This window comes from Vidua macroura, chromosome 16 (assembly GCF_024509145.1).
Source record: "Vidua macroura isolate BioBank_ID:100142 chromosome 16, ASM2450914v1, whole genome shotgun sequence".
Taxonomy (NCBI): Eukaryota; Metazoa; Chordata; class Aves; order Passeriformes; family Viduidae; genus Vidua; species Vidua macroura.
Window position 1 is genome coordinate 8,364,517 of NC_071586.1, and position 19,154 is coordinate 8,383,670.

A 19,154-nucleotide genomic window follows, 5' to 3' on the forward strand; every position below is an offset into this window, starting at 1 on the left:
GTGCTTTACCTGTGGGAAATGTGGCACCCCATGTTTTCTGTTGGTGCTCAGGAAAGGTGCAGCTGCCAAAATGTGCCAGCAGTTTCCCTGGGAGGCGTGTGGGTGAGGCAGGGGCTGCTGTGCTCCCTGGTTTGTGGGGCAGATCAATGGCAAAGGCACTGGGCACACCTGGGTGCAGGTGGCTGGAGCTGAGCAGGACTGACTGAAGGGAGGAGCCCTGGACAGTGGCCGTGGGCAGCAGCTCCCCGTTTGGCTCAGCTGTGCAGGGAGCGTGGGCTGTGTTGGTGGCTGCTGGTTGCAGTAACCTGTACGTGTGCCATGGTAGCTGCAGACACCTCTCCACAGCTGCTGAGCCCAGCACTGGGTGGGTTGTGTCCCTTTTGCTGTCCACATAACTGCTCTGTGTGTGCTGTGGCAGTGCAGCTGTCTGATCTGCACTGCTCTTTGGGGCCAGGCAGGGCTGGCAGCGAGGTACAGAACTGCAGTACAGTGTGACACTTACCCTTTATTGGATGGCAGCTGTAGAGACTTCTGCCTCATCTGAAATTGTCTTCTTGAGGCCCTGAGACAAGCACCATCTCCCTGTTTTCTTTTCTCCTACATTTCTACCTTCTGTCACTTCTTTATGTTCATGTGTGGTCAATTTTCTGTCTCTTTACGTTGATGCCTTTTCCTTGATCCTAAAATTAAGAGTTAGACATGTTTAAGGGTAAAGGGCTTTTCTTTCTGTATTTAATAAGGATCTTTATGGTGCAACACTTTGCCAAGGTGGAATATGTTGAAATGCACACACACGGTAGATTACGCATACAATTTTATAGACCTCACAAATTAGCATATCTAACAAAGACATCTCAATGAGAGGCTTGAATGAATAGCCTGATATTTTTCTATTTCAAAATATTCTTCTTTAGATGGGTTTAATCTTAGTTTACAGGATGTATTCTAGAGGGGGCCTTGGTTTCCTATGATGGCATAGGGTTTTCCAGCCCCCAACTGCGAGGCCTTTAGGATGTTTGGTCTTTTAGTTTAACAGAATACCAAGACTGTGTTAAGTTATCAGACTTAAAGAATTATAAGTGTGCTTGCTAAGAGCATTGAGAATACCTAAAAGGTATATAAAAGAAAAGGCAAAAAACTGTCTTGGCATCAACGTGGCGCTGAGCAACAGTACAGACCACAACAATTCAGTGATGGCCACGCACTGCTGAAAAGCTGCCTGGTCCCAGTTTGTATGTCACTGAGTAACCAGGGTGGCTCACTTGACAAGTCATTCTTTGCTGCAGATGAGCAATCAGGATAGCAGGGCCTGCTTGCTGCTCAGTAGTTTCTAAATTAATGGTGTCATCTGAGTGCAGCAGTTGCATCTCTTATTATAGCAACGTAGAGTTGCTTTACTGGTGGCTAAAATCAGCTGTGGACCATATGTGTAGCTTCTAAGCTCTTTTGGATTTGCTAAAGTATTGCTTAATGATCATGTACTGAAATGTCTGACATCAGAATGTCTATTATTTGACCTATAAAATCAGTGAAACACAAACTGGCAGCTGCCAGAACTCTGTCAGAAAGACTTCATGACTTATCAAAATTTAATATTGGCACACATTCTCATATATAGACTTTGTGAGTTGGTTCTGAAGGCTCCCTTATGTAAAATGAGCTGTCAGCCCAAATGAGATTTTGTTTAGATTTTTTAGAAAGGGAATGTTGGTTAAAGGAGTCCTGTTTTGATACTTATGTAGGATACTTGCCCACAGCTTTCTGAAGCAGTTCAGGAAGATACTTGTTTTAATTTTTCAGTAGAAATTACTCATTGCTTGTGCTGATACTGAAATGTCCAATATTTCAGTGGAGCTGTGTGTCATGGAGTGTTTGGGATGGAAGATGCTGTATAAGCATTAGATATATTGCATTTTAGTGAAAGCTGGCCACAGACTGCAGCAAGAACACAGATAAATCATCCTTGTTTTCTCCCTCTGAATTTGCTGAATCTGCAAATTGAGTTTGCTGCCTCCTGTTTTGCTTTAGATGAGCTCTAGTTTTCCCATGAAAAACGCCTCTGTTTCACTTACAGGTCTGGGCAACTCTCTCACCTGACTATTATCATTGATTTTTGAATTCTTGCAGTACTGTCGGAGTACAGCCCTGCTTAGTTCTGTTTGTACTTCTTCATGATTGTTCTACTTACACAGTGCTGTGCTCCCACATCTGTACTCCTCAGAGGGACCTGTGTCTGTGTCCAGAGCAGTTCCCTGTGGCTGAGGAAACGCCTTCTGCTGGAGCTGAGCTGCTGGAAAACCACTGGGAGCTGGTTGCCTCCCAGAGCTGCTGCTGGGCTGTGCAGGCTGCACAGAACCGGTCCCATAACCAGCTCTTATCCAGCTCTAATTTATTTGTTTTATTAGCTGTTTTATGCACATACTAGTTTTAGTGGGATGAGTGTCAGCTACGTGATAATTACAGCTATTCTCACTTCGAAATTAAAAAAATGAGACCAAAAAGCCTTAGGCTTCCTCCAGAGCCCAGGCTTTGTCAGCAGGCATGAGTCACCCTGGATTGAGTGAGTGTCAGAGATGAAGCAAATGTGCTGATTTTTCCTTTGTTCCCTTAACCTTTTCTGAGCAAACAGCAGGAGTTGCCTCTCTGTGCCTTAGCACCTAAAATTTCACTGGAGCAGGAAAAGCTTCCAATCACAAACCTTGTCATTCTTAGCACTGGGAAGGTGCCACATCAGCAGCTTTATCTGTTGCCATTGCAAAACATGGAAATTTTTTTTACATTTTAACCATTCGTCTGAATATCCAGCTTCCTTTAACTGGATCAGCAAAGAGGATGCCTGTCAAAAAAAGGATTTTTCCCTCCACCCACTCCTTGCTTACTTTGTTGCAAAACAGATCTTTATAAGAGATGTTGCAAATTTATGAGGTTGCAGAGAAGACAAACTGGCTTTTTCCAGGCTTTTATTTAAAAGCTATTTGATACATAAGTGTGTTGATATTTAAAAAAAAAAAATCAGGAAGTGTGTAATATATAAATGATATATAAAATGTAAATATATAATAAGTATGCATAATAATGACATCTGCTGTTTTTACTTTAGTCTTCAGCATATGTAGCATATTTCAGTTTCACAGTTTTATAAATATTTCCATTTTGTGTGCATCTTCATAAGGACTTTAATGATACTTGAAGGAGTAGGAGGAAGATCTCCAGTGTCAATGCAAGCCTGTTTGAGGAGTGATAATTCAAGAGAGACTTGGGACTGTTAGAGATGGCAAATTAAAGGAAGGCAGAAAGTTACGAAAACACTCAGTGCTCTTCCATGCCCTGTCTCCTGGATGAAGGTCATTACCAGCAGGACAGGCAGAGTCGTGCAGGGAGTCAAAAATTTGATTGAAATGTCTGGAAAAGGAACAAGGAATCCATTTTTATTTGTTTTCTGTGATAACATTAGCCAGATTTTAGAGGGACAGAAAGTTTTTGTATTGGAGTAGCTTTATCCTGACTGTGAATTGCTTGATTAACTTTTCATTTTACAGACATGAAAATATTCCTGTTAAAGAATACATGCAGTCTGCATGCATTTTTGAATGCCTCTTTCTTGTCTTTCCAAGACCACCATCATAGATGTAGGGGGGAGTCTGGGTAACAAAACCATGTGAAAGATGTTCAGCATAAACACTGGGACAGTGTTACCATGCAGGGAGCGTCACCTCAAACCATTTTATTTGTAATAGGAAAAAGTACATGTTCCTTTGAACATTATGAGCTGCCCCAGCCTGTGCTGTGGGGGTGATAAATGCGTGATAGACCTTGACAAATCCTTGTACCCGTGGCTTGCTGGCTCAGCAGTGCCACAACGGACAGGACTCTGGTTTAGGACACTGTAGCTTTTCCAGTGACTGCCATTGATTTGTCCCCACTAACCATGTCATGGCCACGACGGCTGTGGTTGCAGAACCACTTAAATGTGCTCTTGTGCCAGCTGGGTCAGTCTGTGCCCTGTGGACCAACACCTGCAGATTCATCTGCTGTGGCTGTAGCTGGGGGAGGAGGCTCTGTTGTTCCCGTGGGGGTCTCTGGGGCACACTGCAGTGTGGGGCTCGTGGATTTGGAAAACCCTAGGAGCCCTCAGCCCATGCTTGTTTCAGCTTTGCATGGTGCAGTCTTGAGGCTTATTCCAGCACTTTGACAACAATGGAAATGCAGTGTCCTGGGGAGTTAACTGCTAAAAATGTAAAACCCATGTTTTCAGTTATACCCAGATCTTTTCCAGTTTGACTAATAAGCCTTTAGTGCTAAACTAAACGTGAAAATGTCATTTTATCTGGAACTTGAGAAAGAATAGTAGAGAGAAGAAAGAGAAAGCAAACTGTTGATCCCAATGTTGTGTCACTCTGAGAAAGAAGAGGTAAGATGTTGACCTGAGGAGTTATTAGGGAGAGGCTTTGAAGTTTTGTTTGATGGCTTTCATTGCTGACAAAGAATTGAAAATACTAGTGGCTTTTCTGACCCTGCTCAGGGCTCCTGAGCCAGCCCAATTGAGGCCTCCCTGTTGATACACCTGTGCCAGTCCAGCAGTGCAAGGGGCAGCCTCACTGAGGTGGATGGAGGGTAAGGATGGAAGAGGTAGAAAACAGTGCAGCCCTTGATCCTTGCCTGAAGCTCTATTAGAGCTTTAAGGTTGAAAAGTTTTGGGACATTTCATGTGCTTTCACCAGCAAGGCAGTAGAGGAGGAAGCCTGACTCATCTTGGCAGCACTTCACAAAACCTGCTGTCCTAACTTCAGGCAGAACCGGACCCATGGCTGTTTTTATGCTCCCTTATCTATTTAGAAATGAGTTTTTTGTTCCTTGTCTGACAGGTTTGCAGCTCTGCAAAGATTGGAACCCAAGCAAGGGTAGCAATCAGACAAAAGGTGAACTATTGAACACCAAAGCAGAAGCTGAGAGATAAGATTAAAAGACAAACATAAAACACATTGTATTTGCTATGGATAGCATCTGACAGGATGGGTGCCCAGCAGCAAGGTTCAAGATGGGGTCAGAAATTATAGTCTGAAGGAGATTGAGGCTAAGTAAGTGTTAAATACACTTAATCCAGAGTTCATGTCTTCAAACTGCCCATAATTTCTAGAGAATAATCTAAATATTTATCAAACTCATTCTTTCTCATTGTTTATACCATGTACGTCGCGAGTAATATGTACAACTTTTGCTCCCTATACATTTACACTTAGCTGCTTTGTTTTCCTTACTTCTTGCCCAATTTTTGTAAATTGCTCAGGATCCTGGAGATCTCAGCCCTTTGTTTAACATTCCTGAAAGCTGTCTACCTTCACATCCATGTGTGCTGATGTCACAGTCTGCACTTGCTTAAGTTATTATCAAAGGTTGGATTTCTTCCCTTGTAATACCCTTTTCTGAGCCATGCATTATTCTTGCCTTTGGTACATTTTGTCATTAAGTCTGCTTGATCATTTTCGTACTATCAAGAACTAAAATCTTTAACTGCTGGCAATTTCACTGATCTTCAGTCAGTTTTTCTTAAATAAATAATATCTGCCATACACTTGAGGTTGTACCATCATCTGTATGAGAGGTAGGCTGAATAATCAGCCTACTGTAGTTTTACTTACCAGCCCAGCACTGAACTCTGAACAAAGGAACATGACATTTTGTTTTCAGGATTCCTGGGAAAATTTACCCCTTGAAAAAAAATCTCTTTAGCTCTTAGAAAAAGTGTGGCATGGGTTTTTCTAAATCTGGAAAATTGTTTCAGCCTTGTTATTTCTGTGTTCCTTTTGCTTCATATTCTTTGTAATGAAAACTGACAGTTATTTTACATACTGGAAAATCTTGCATGATTGGTCTCACTTCAGTATCTGCAGGAGGAAATTAAGATTACACTGCTTGCACATTAATGATGAACTTCCCATGGCTTTTTAATGACATTTTACTTTAAATACAAAGATATTATTGTTGGCAAACAAGATCACTGTAGTTAATCCTAATGATCAGGATCGGATCATATTTGTATTAATGTGATCTGTGATTAAAAACAACTGCTTTGTAATAGCAACTCAGTAAGTAACTAAATGCTGCTTTTAAAAGACATTTTCTTTGCACTTAATGAATGTCAGGCTGACAGTCAAGAGGGCTGGTGTTAAACAATTTCCTACAAATACTTGTCAATTACGTTTTTCATGTCAGATAGTTGCCTTTCAGTTTGCACTCTTGGCTCTGCCCTTTTCCTGTGCACTGAGCAATGTATCTGCAGTTTTACTCCTCTGTGCAATGGGTAGGCCATTTCCTTGCTCAGATTTTTATCACGAGTTCATGTATGCTTTTTTCTGGTGTTGGATATCCTTTATTTCACCATTCTCCCCCACTCTGCCCCTCCAAATGCCTGAAAGAGCAGTGAAAGTCAATTTACTTTTCTGCCCCATGCAATACCATCCTGGTTTTTGTTCCTTGCTCAGCAGCCTGTTTCTTTGAACATACTTGGAGTCAGTTTTCAAGGTAGATGTGTTTAGAGCTTCAGAAATCTCATTGCCAGCCAGTTCACACATAAATGGAATTATATTGTAAAAAAGTACCGGTTCTTTATAGGAGATTCATTAGAATACGGGTACTGCATAGAAAAATTAGCACTGCAAGCAGTTGTGGCTCATCATCTAGATTTGCTCTGAGTTCAGACACTGGGGTGTATTTTGTGAGCAGGACTGTGCTGGAACGGGCTGGATCCCTGTGGGGCTGACGTGGCTCACCGGGAGTGGAAGACTTCCTCCTGTCCATTGACTTCTGGCTGGGCACTGCCAGAATTTCACCTTATTTGTAAAACCAGCACTGAAGCAATACTCTTATGCGTGGGAACAGTCCTGTTGGCTGTAGAGAACAGAGGAATTTGTATTTATAGATGTGTAACATTGCAATTGTCATTCCCTCTCTCGGTGGTCGATTGATGGCAGATAAGATGAACAGGAGTTTTTCACCCACTACTGTCTTGCTGCAATATTCTGTGTCAGTGGGGACTTTCGGCCAACTAGCCCACATTTATTCACTAACTGCAAAGGAAGAAAATAATTCAAGTGACTCTTTACTTATTTCAATCACGTCTATAAAATTAACACGAACCACTTGTTTACTGGAAGCAGCCCAGCTCATGCCTTCGGTCAAAGAGTTAAGGATGATAACGATCTTATTGCTCTTTCCAAGACATTCATTATCTTGGAGATTTCAACGCAATGAGAAAATGTTGCCTAACACATTCCTAAGTCTGCTCTTTTTTAAGTTCCTTGAGCAATTCGAGAAGCCAAAAATAGCCCATTTTAACAGCCATTCAAAGGATCTACTTTCAGACGAATATAAAATTTATTTGGGCATAAACTGAGAATCTGGGCCATCGACAGAGACGCTTGTTGTTTCTTCTTGATGACGGCTTTTGCTGCACTAAAGGACACACAGGAATTAAACTAAGCGAAGACGACAGCTCGTTCTCGGCTTTCATCGCCTGCGAAATGCATCCTTTCACATGCGGATTTACAGCAGGCTTCGGCTCGCATCAGCCTTCTTCAAATCCGCTCGGCTAACATCATTTCATGCTAATAAAGAATAAGAAAGGGCAACGCTTTGAGATCCGCTGGCAACGAGCACTGCTCCTGCCCTGGAAGCGATCGGAGCCCGGAGCGTGTCCCGGCGTCGCCGCCCATCTGCTGAGCGCTGGGCCCGCCGCTCGGAACTGCGCTGCGGTACCTGCTGGAAAGCTCATCTCCGGCTGTTTGTTTCCTTTGTGTCACAGGGGCTTTTCCCTCCTTCCTGTTTGCCCTTCAGCTCATTGCTGGCCTGCATTGGTATTCCGGCCAGCTCGGGCTTGAGCAAACATTTCTGTGCCATCGCGGCAGGGCTGGCCCGGCGGGGGAGCGGCAAAAGGCCGAGTTTCGGCATCTTTGCCGTGCTGCTTCTCCCGAAACGTCCCGGCGTTCAGAAGGGGAATTATGTACAACCTGTCACCACAAGGGGCTTCTCCGGGAAAGCCTTGAGGCGTCCGTGGGTTTTCCGGGCTGCTTCCAGGGGAGGCGATCTGCTGTCGGCAGATGTGCACAAGGACACTTGCTGAATTTGCACCTTTCACAGCAGCATCGTGTCACTGAGAGACAGCAGCTCATCAGACGAAATAGGATACTGAAAGTCTCTTCTCTTGGATATATGGATATATATTCTTGGATATATATGACCAAAGGGCCAAAGCCTGCAAAACAGCAGTACTTGATCTGCCCCCATCACTAAAGAGTAGCAGTGTGTGTATGTTTCTCCCTGGCATTGCTTCATGTGGAGGGATCGGTCCTTACAAACCATGCATTAGAAGCTGTTAGCTTCAAATCTGTAATACCAATAGTTCCCTTAGGCTGATTTCTGGCAGTGCCCTCATCTCTGCAGTTTATGCATCCTACGCGAGATTTTAGGTAGAGATTTTCTTCCTTTTAAACCCATGCAAATACCACTCTGCTGAAGCGTTATTATTATGTTGGTGAACATGTAGCATTATAATTGTCAGGTGTCACTTTGATATTTGGAATGGTTGGCATAGTAAAATTACTAATGAGAAATACATGTTTTGAAAGATATACATAGCATGATGTATGAGCTATCATTGTGCTGTCTCTGCAAGTGAAACCGTGTTCTAGCAATCAGAAAAAAATTCTAAAAAGAGTTTCTTTCTAAAGAATTACAATGCACTACCATAGTAGTATGTGCACCAAGGTTGCTGTAGATTATTAAATATGCTTGTAAAAGAGAACTCTCTAGTGTATAAAAGACTAAATCCTGTCCTATACGCCAGGTTTGAGATATAAAACCAGAAATTTTCCCATTGGTTCCATGAGAGAATGCACCACTGGATATGTGACATCACTGACATCTTGTCCCTGGAACTGAAACGTGTCTTTGCCTTTCACCCTATCACAGTGTTCAGTGGGAGATGATGAGTGCTGCAAAATCAAGAAAAAAATCCAAAGAGCAACTGTTTAGAAAGCCAAAAGTAGTAATCTCATCCTGCAATCATCCTTCCACTGCCCATTTAATTCCAATTAAGTGGAAATAATGCCACTGTTGAGTCTCACTACTGTTCTATTCCCTCGCAGCATGTTTTGGACTAGTGCTGATGTTATAGAAGACAACTTACCAAAATCTCTGATAAATCTGATAAAATTCACACAATATCTATTTGCAGGTGCAAATTTAAAGCTTCCAGGTCACTTTACATTATTCTTCTGGTTTAGAATAGCAAGGTATGAGGAAGACACAAGCAAGAATTTCTAGATAGACAGGACTCATTTTTCATCACTGTTTCTCTGCCTGGCATTTTTTTAATGCTCTAACATAATGATGTTCATTAAAACAATGGAGTATATAGTGATTTGATTTTTCTGTGAGGCATAGTCTTTGAGTAGTGACCAAGTTAACATTATGCTGTGCTGCCCATCTGGTTCTGTCAGCTGAGGATGTGGATATGCGGGGATGTGATCACTGACTGTGTGTGGAGGGAGTCCTTGTTTCTGACACAATTGTAAGTGTGGAGTTATGGAAACATGACCTTTGTTAAATGCAGTGTAATTACAAATAACTGTTTTGACAGCACTGTGCTTACAGCATGAGAGGAAAGCTGCTCTGTGGCTAAAGAAACTTGGGCACTATACAATCTGGTGTTTGGCTCAAGTGTAGTCAGTATGTTTAGTACAGTACAGAAAAAGGGTTTGGTCTCCAAAGTGAGTATCTATTCAAGAAAGGGAAGAGGGCAGTTTCCTAGAAAACGTTTTGATGTATTTTCCTAATGCATATGCTCTTCATGATCTTTGCTGGAGCTAATAAAATTACAAGTTTTTGAACTTAAGGTGCATAATTTTTGGTCTTTTAATCCAAGAACTCTGTCATCTTTCATCATATTGTTAAAACTGCTCATTTGTATAGCTCTGAATGAATTTGCAAAAACTGAGAATGCAGTACCACACAGACCACCCTTGCTGAGGCCAGTCCCAGGCTGAACTGCTGACAGGGTAGCTAAGGAGGTAGGTGGCAGAGCCCATAATAATCCTCTGGCTTTTGCAATTTTTATTTTATGAATGTAACTATTGGTTTTGCAGAAGAACTTTCTGTGAAGGTACAAACCAGTATTCACTTGCAGTATCTGACACATCCACAAATCCAACAGCAGGTAACTGCTGCTCATCTGCAGTCCCCCTGCAGTAATCACCTGTGTGGAAGTATTAATATTTCAATCTCACCCAAAACAAGAGGAAACATGGAAGCCTTTCTTTTCTATGTGTTTGGCTCAAAGACTCCTTGTGGTGCTGGTGAAAAAAAGATTTGAATTAATCTATTTCTTTCAGTGTTGCTCATTTTAATAGGCTTTGCTCTTCATGCTTGTTGTATTGTAATTCTGATTTAACAGCATTTATCAGTAGAAGATCACTGCAGGGCCTTTAATGATTACAGTTGTTCGAGCTGATAGTCTGAGACTATTAAATAAGGTCCAATTACTTCCCATTTATTTGTGTTGTTTTTCCCCTCCAAGTAACAAAATGTAATCCTGAAGTTCATTATTATTTTTTGTATTGTATTAATCTAAATAGATTTTCTACCTAATTAAGGCTGAATACGTTTGTGCTAAACTGACTGTATTTTACAAGGATGTTTTCATTTGTGTGTGAGGGCGTCTTTGGTTTCTACCATCCATATTCTGATTATGTTTAATTTCTATAGCTGCCAGAGATCTATTGTGTGTCTCAGCAATTCACCCTGGGTTGCTCAAGATTGTTTAGATTGGAGTTGGAATAGGCATCCTCATGAATTTACTTGGAATCTAGTTAATAACAAGTCACCAAGAAGCAATTTCACATGTTTACTACTGCTCTGAAAGATATAAAATCTATATTGGCTGATTTCTGGATGAAAGAAATAAAGATGAAAGCTGAGGAATTCAATTCAGATTAACTGTGCTATTTTTTTATGGGTTAGGTCATTGAGAGGGGAAGGTAAAAAAATAAAAATGAAAGTTTAGCTGGTAACGGGTATTCAGTGTGGTTATCATGTCCATAGTTTAAACATGGAAATGACTGAGCTTTACTCCTGTTCTTACTTTGTGTTACTTATTTAAATACTATCTCTTCAGGGCACCTTTGTCAAATAATGAAGCAGTACAATCTGGTGAGAAATAAAAACACAGAACATCTCACATTTTCCTTTCAGTATCAGAATAGCTATCAGGAGAAACTGTCATGTAGATTTATCAGTTCTTGACCTCACCTTCTGAACTCCTGTTTCGAAGTTGTGTGGCATTAATTAGTGTCTGCTGCTGCTCTACCATGTCTTTTCAACTGAGGGTTCTGTTCAAGGATCACGAAGTATAGACATTCTTATAAAAATCCACATAAATACTTTCCCTTGAAAGAAGACTGACTTCCTTGTAAGCTCCTTCATGTCTGAACTCTTTGTTGTAAGATTCAGCTTCTCTAGGGAAGAAGCTGTAGGAAAATAAACCTCCAGGGTTTTCCTGAACTTTCTCAGGAGCTGCATTTTGCACTTGCAGGCCAGTCCTCCTTCATGTCTTTCCTGGTTTTGTGGAATTCTGTTTAAAGATGTGGTTGTGCTGAAGTGGATCCAGGAGGCTCAATAACCCTGGTTAATGTTGCAGGACAGATGCTGGAATGAACGATCTTTTGAGGGCTGCTTTGCCTGGGAACCGGGCAATGTGTTGTATCATGCAGGGTGGGTTCCACACCCAGGCAGAGCTAAAGCTGCTGCAAAGCAGAGGTGGGAGCTATTGAAGTGTGTGTGTATACACAGACCAAAAACCTGCCCCAGCTCAGCGTTGTCACTGCCCCAGCCCAGGGAGTGTTCCTGTTCCTGGTGGTGAATCCCTGGGAGGGACCTTTGCCAAAGGCAGGGCTTGTGCCTGAATCTGGAGGCCTGATGAGATTCAGTGTCATTTGAAAGAGAATAAAATGTGTCAAGTGGGGGCAGTTACTGGTTATAAATCAAGTTCTGTTACAGATTGAATACATTTGAGTGGTCTGTGCTGTCAAAGTCCAAACTTTCCTGAGAAGTTTAAATTAGCAGAAAACAAAGTGGTCTGTTTTGGAAGGACTACGGATGTGTACCTTCCCAGCTCCCTCTAGCAGTATTCCAAACTTTTTAATAACCAGAACATCTAAAATTACTGTTGATACAATTATGGCTTTTTGTACAGTTACTGTGCTAAGCTGGAGCAAATGTGAAAATCTGTTTGGTCTCTTGAGGGATGCAATATTATTTTACTCCCTAATCACTCTGAAAATAAGTCACATGTTAGCAAGCACCAGAAAAACTATTTTGAGGAAAGCAGGCAAAGTTTTGAAGCTGTTTTCATTAGATTTCAAACCAGAGAATCTTCCCTTAATGTATGCATGTAGAAAGGGATAAAAGCAACTTCTATTAATGATGTTTTTATGATGTTATTTCTAGTGTTTTGAATCGCACTGCTGAAATTGATGTTAAGAAAAAATAAAAATGGATGGCAACAGTTTTGGAAAGGAAAAATAATCCTCCAAACAATCACTTACCAATGCAGATGTTCCACTGAGGGGTCCCCTGTGCACTTTGTGGTGGTCCATCTGTTTCTTTGCATTTTAAAATGCCAAGTGTTGCAATAGTTTTGGGCTGGCTGTGCCTGTATCTGTTAGAACTGAACCTGAAGGACTCCTGCTTTTTCAAGTATCAGAATTCCCCTTTTAACCCAAATTATTGCTTTGTCTCATTTTCCTTTTACATTTACAGAAAGCACTGTGTTTGAAGCAATTACATCTTTCATCATTGCCAGCTTGCAAATCAATAAATCTATTTTCACCTTTTGCATCTCCCTCTCTAATGAAAGGCATAAAGTAATGTAATATATCTCTCACAAAATATTTCTCCTGAGTCTTCAGCCACTGACAATTAAAGTACAATGTACTTATTACAACAAAACAGAAAAACATATGGAAAAATATAACTACATTAACATCTGCTGCCTTTCCTCCATCTGCTCTCTTTGGCCTCACTTTTGTTCAAACCTGCCAAAAGTGCTCATTTTCCAATGGTCTCGTGGCACATCAACCACATCTTCAATTAAAGTTCCCAATTTCTTGTTTGTTTTGATGGCACAATGGGATGTCTGCTCTGCATCCACGTGGCTGCATGAGGGCTTCAAGCAGAGCAGTGGTGGTAGGTGAGCCTCAAGATGTGAGTGTGGTAGGACAGCAGACAATGGGGTGACCACAGCGTAAAGTTTGTCATTCTGGATGCAAAAGGTTTTGATTTCAACTAAGAAACAGCCCACAAATGCACAAAGATAAGACCAGAAGAAAAAAGATTTAAATGTAGAGATGCTATCCTCTGGCACTTGGAAGGTGTCTTTACTGAAGTAATTAACAAGCACTACCAAGTAATATGTAGAGCTGTGATTGACATGGAACAGAATCTTGTTTTAATTATCTTTTCATAGTTCTGTTTAAATTCTTCTCCGTCATAGGACAGATAAAATAGATGGTCCTGTGAAAGCTGAGCAGGTCTCTGAGGCTTTGACATATGATGCAGATTTTGAAGCTATTCCCCAGCTCTTTGAGCTGGTTGGATCCTGAGCAGTTCACCCCAGCAAAGCAGCAAGTGCCTGCCCCAGCTTTCAGCTGTGTGTGATCCTGCATGACTGCCCAGGCATTGCATATTTTCACAGGTCAATAATTGGGTGCTTTACTATGTGAAAGGAGGAAAAATGCGTAGTTTTTTATAGTACAGGTGTTAGATTTATAGCTGGTTCTCAATGCCAGCATGTTCAGTACTTTGAGGAAGATCTGTGTGTTTTGCTGTTGCTCTGTGTTCATGTGCATATTTCTGGTTTGTTTTGCTGTATCTTTGAGGTACCAAGCTTTGCCAGAGGAAGAAAATGAGAATATGTTCTCAGTACAAAAAGGCAGGAAATCCTTCCATGCTGGGGAGAAAATGAGTTGTCAGATAAACTGTAACTGTGAACATTTGCCATTCAGGGCTTGGTTGCACATGGTCCATCCATCTGTATAGTATTTATAGGACTTTGTTGATAAAGAAATTGTACAGTGAATAACTTTTCCTAAGAAGGGAGCATTTTCTTTCTGTCAGGAAGTGCTCTGCACAATGCAATGAACACCTCTGGCAGATAAATGCAAGCTCCTATTGTGTGCCTTTGTGAGCTGAGTAGGGTTTTCTTTTAGGTTCCCTACAAAGCCTCTGCAGAAGGAGCCTTCCAGCAGCACTGTGCCTCTGCAGGGGTGTGGCAGGGGATGCTGGAACAGTGCCTGCCTGCACAGTGTGGGCTCTTCCCTTGGCTTTGGTGCCTCGAGTTGGATCCTCAGTCTGTGTGCCCATGCTGTCTGCAGAACTGGTACACCCCTGTCTGCTGATGTTTAGGTCTCTGCTGATTTAAATGCACATTAGGTTCTCTCTCTGAAAGCAGATTTGGAATTTGTCTAGTGCTGTTTTTTTGTGTATTGCAAAAATTACCAGTCCTGTTGCCTAATCCAGGCTGTTGGCACAGAACTCCTTCCAGGAGCAGTGGGACACTCTGTGAGTTGTACCTAATGGCTTTGCAGTGTATTCTGATCCTGCAGTGGGATGCCCCACTGAGAAAGGGCTGGCTTGTTGGAGGTTTCCTGTGCCCAGCATTGGAGCCATGGTCTCTATCTTTAATCTCCTGTCTTTAGCATGCAGGATACAGAAATGTACCTGAAAGAGTACAGGGGAATTTGTGGCCTGGGTAACCCCAAACGCATGTTTATGCTTGAACATGCTTAGCTTGGATGCAAATACAGCTGACAGATGTGTCTTGCAAATATAGGCAAGCAAAATGTGAAGTGAGGCAGTCTGCAGGTGTGTACACTTACCTGGGGTCTGGCTGAACTGGTGTGGTTTGTACTTGCAAAAGCCTCTGAGACTGTTTACAGGCTGTCATTAAAATCCATTTGTCATTGCAGACAGCTGGGAAGTTCTTCCAAATTCTCTGTATTTGTGCTAGGTGCAGCGAGCAGCAGCAGCTGTTGTTGGGTCTGTAGTAGGTGACAGCAGCAATTTATTCCATGGTTTCCTCAGTAGATTGCAAAGTCTCTGCAGAAACCCAGGCTTTCCCTCCTGAGATAGATGGGACTTTGAATTCAATCAAGCTCAGAGTACCTAAGCCCCAGATCCTCAATCACTGCAGATGAAGTGGCTAATTCACCAAAGAGCATACATTGTGTCTGACAAACTCTAATAAAGCACACCAGAGGTGGAGTTTGGAGAATTAAAATTTGTGTGTTCAACAGGGAGCAGAATTTGGAGCAGAAATCAAATTCTCACAGTATATAAAATGGCTCTGAGTTTAAAATGTTGTTTTTGCATTAATATTGTAATACTATTTTTAACATTAATGGCAATCAGTATGTAATTGGCAGTGATCTCATGCACACTCCTGGGTACAGACTGTTCTTTTTCAGTTTTGGAGTATTTGCTTGTTATTCCTGAACTGCAGTGTCCACACGCTCAGAAGAGGCCACACAGTCATTAAAACTCTCCCTGCCAGGGCTCTTGCCATTGAGCACTCAGCAGTTAACCTCTCCTTGTATCTTCTGAGAACCAGATAAAGTTAGGACAGAACATTTCTGCTTGTGGCAATCCTTCTCTTAGGCCTGTGATCTGTGATAGACATCCACAGTGTCATAATTCATATTGGAATATGGTGCTGCAAAGTCTCCAGAGGTTTCTTTACAGCATCTTCCAGTACCTGAAACAGCTACAGGAGAGCTGGAGAGGGACTTTGAGCAAGGGCATGGAGTGATTGGATGAGAGGGGATGGCTTTACACTCACAGAGGTTAGCACTGCAGGAAAGGCACAGGTGAAATATGTGCTCTTGGGTGGCACATCTTGTGTGTGACACCTGCAATACTGAGTAATTTAATAAGGTGGCCTCTCAAATGAGTTGATTTTGGATGTAGCCTCTTCTGGTCTATGCCTAGAGAGAATTGCTGTATTGCAAAGACCAAAATGGTGCTTTCAATAGCAGTGTTAGGTGTTGGTTTGAAAACACTGCTTTCATCTTTGGCTGTGGACACAGGCTGTGGACACAGACTGTATTAATGGGCTTTTGCTTCTCGTTTGGTCCTGGTATGGCCTTCCATTTTTTCAGTGATTTGCAAGCACAGAGATAAGGAGGTGCTGCTAACAAAGAGCTTGATAAAAGTTTAAATAAATGATGATTCAGACAGTGAACCTGCTGATGTATGTCCCATGGTACTGTCAGAACTGTGATTGCCTGGTTTCAAGACTGTCTCTCTGTGAGATGATTCTGCCCTGTCTTGAATGTCTTAGACATCCGTGATGAATAAAATCTGCAATTAATCCAGCACTGTAAAAATAAAGTATTGCAGAGCAAGCAAAACCCATCTTCCTGTTGCCAGCTGAACACCTGATGTGCTGCTTTTTGCTTGTACCCCTGAACTTCACAAATGAACACAAGTTACTGTCAGCAGCTGCTACTGTTCTAAGCTGGGAGTGCTGAGTTTCATTTCCTCTGCACTGTAAACGTGTGCATTCTGCTCTCATGTGTGGAGCCTATCTTGAAATCATTGTACTGTAAAAATCACGCTTGGCTTTGGTGAAAGCAATCAAGAAGGAAATGCAGACCAAAGGTGGGTGGAGATTTTGGTTTTTTTGCATTTAACACTTGCACCAACAGGTGTGAGATTGCGTGAGACTGGATTTGATTTTCCAACTGGGGCATTTGTTACATGTCCTTATGTTTCAATGTATATCTATAGCTCTTGGTTTTACATTTGTTGTACAGACCCTGCTTTATTTTTAGTCCCTGCCCCTCCCAAAGAGATCTCCCTGCAGACACTGGGTGTCCTGTGTGGTGGGAGTTTCTGTGGTGTTCATTGTCCCTGTCGGCAGGGAAGAGTTGTGGCCCAGCTTCATTTTGTGTCTGCTTTGGAAGCATTTAGAATTCACTTGTTTATTTCAGATTCCATCATATAGACTTGGAGAAGCATTTCCCAGAAGGGGCAAAGCACTTGAAGGAGCAAAATAGTTTAAAGAGGTGAAGCATACACCAATAAATCTGCTGTTTGCTTTGCCTTTTCTCCTGAGGTTCCATCCCAGCTCTGTGCTCTGTCCCAGCGTGGTGGGATCATTGCTGCAACGCCGGAGCTGCAGCCCCTGGCAGCCCCAGGGAAGCTGCACAGCTTGTCCTGCACTCCTGCTGCAGGGCTGGCAAACTGGAGAGCAAAGATTCCCACTGAAACATCACATAAGTGTAGTGTCAGATGCTGTGTGAGACAAGAACATGCCCACACCTCATCTTTGGGCACTTTGTCATGCTCCAGAGAGGTTTGGAAGGAGCAGGAGGGCAGAGTGCAGGCAGGGCTCTGCGCTCCCCAGGACGTGGGAGGTGTGTGCCTGTTGCTCTGGTGCAGGCCAGGGTCTCCTTTGTGGGTAATAAGAATTACTGTGAAAAGCCAATAGCAAATCTCCTCTCCCTTCCTTTCGCTTTTATCAACATGCATTTGCTTTTTAGATGAGGATTTTTTTTTTAATTTGAAGACAAAAATAATTTAGCAAGAGTCAGCCTGTGAGAGAGAATGTTGCCAAGATACGTAGAAATATCCCATCGTGGCATTGCCTTAGAGACCTTAGAAAAGGTTTATTGAAGAGAGGGTTGTTTTTTTTTCTTTGAAGATCCATTCAAGATACAGGACAAATGGTGGGAGCCAGGCTCTGAAAGTAGTTTTTTTATTTTAGTTTGGTCATTCCTGGGAATTAAGGTTGCCTTGAAACTATGTTTTGTTTATTTTGTTTCTCTTTGGTTTTCAATGAACACCAACAAAGCTGGGGAAGGGGCTGAAGCACACGGCCTATGAGGAGCAGAGGAGGGAGTGGGGATTCTTTAGACTGGAGCAAAGGAGCCTCAGGGGAGACTTTATGGCTCTCTACACCTCCCTGAGTGGAGGCTGCAGCCAGGTCAGGGTTGGTCCTGTCTCCCAGGTAACATGTGACAGGACAAGAGGAAGTGACCTCAAGTTGTGCCAGGGAAGCTTTAGATTGGATATTAGGAAAAATTTATTCATGGAAAGTGTTGTCAGGCACTGGAACGGGCTGCCCAGGGAAGGGCTGGGGTCACCATCCCTGGAGGGATTTAAAAGCTGTGTAGATGTGGCACTAGAAGACATGGTTTAGTGGTGGACTTGGCAGTGCTGGATTAATGGTTGGGCTTCAATCCTGAAAGTCGTCTTCTATTTAACTGAACCTGTGTTTCTGTATAAATGCTATTCTTTTCCTTAAAGTAAGTCTGAGAAAAGAAATTGATTTCATGCTTTCACTTAAATGTTACATTTTATTAAAAAAAAATTATTTCTCCCCAAACTAGAATTATTTTGTTTGTTTGAAAAATGTTTGGATTTTAGTTTATGGTGTTGTTTCGTTTTTTTTTTTTTAAACTCCTTTGCATTCATCTGTGTCTGACAGCTCGAGCTAGCTGCAAACTGGACATTTTCATGGAGAGAGAATCACTTTATTCACTCACTAAAAAACTTCTAATGAATTAATGATTCAAACATTTCCCATTGCCAAGCTTCAGAGGTCAAACTGATACTGACTCCCTGCATGGCCTGGGATAAGTCATCCTCTCTGTCTCTTTTCTCTGCAAACCCTGACTGTTAAATAGTTCCTCCCAGAAGAGTTGTGAGAAACAATTAGCTCATGCTGATAAAATGTTTTGAATACAAAATGTGGTTGATAGGTGCTAAAAGATGCTCCCATCATTAGTGATGCTGTCATTTCCCAGTCTCTGATTTTTGGTTATGTGTTCCACAAGTGAAAAGGAAACAGGATGGACTCAAAAAGTCTATCAATATTTTTACTCCTGTCTTCAGATGTTTTAATAACTATTCATCATTGATTTTATCTGCTACTGTTCACTTTTGCAAACAGAGATATTTCCATGTCCACGAATCTAAAAATTGTGTCCCCCCACAAATTTCCACAGCTGGAGCAAAGGCAGCTCAACCTAACCCATCCCTGATGCAGACAAATATTTTACATGGTCTATTCCTTTTCCTTTATATGATAGATTTTGAAT

The 19,154-nt window shown here is 42.0% G+C and overlaps 1 protein-coding gene across 2 annotated transcripts in view; it reads left to right on the plus strand.

The window, feature by feature from the left end:
* The window catches only part of XYLT1 (xylosyltransferase 1), a 178,461-nt gene that overhangs the window by 66,192 nt on the left and 93,115 nt on the right, over positions 1-19,154 (plus strand). The window lies entirely within an intron of this gene.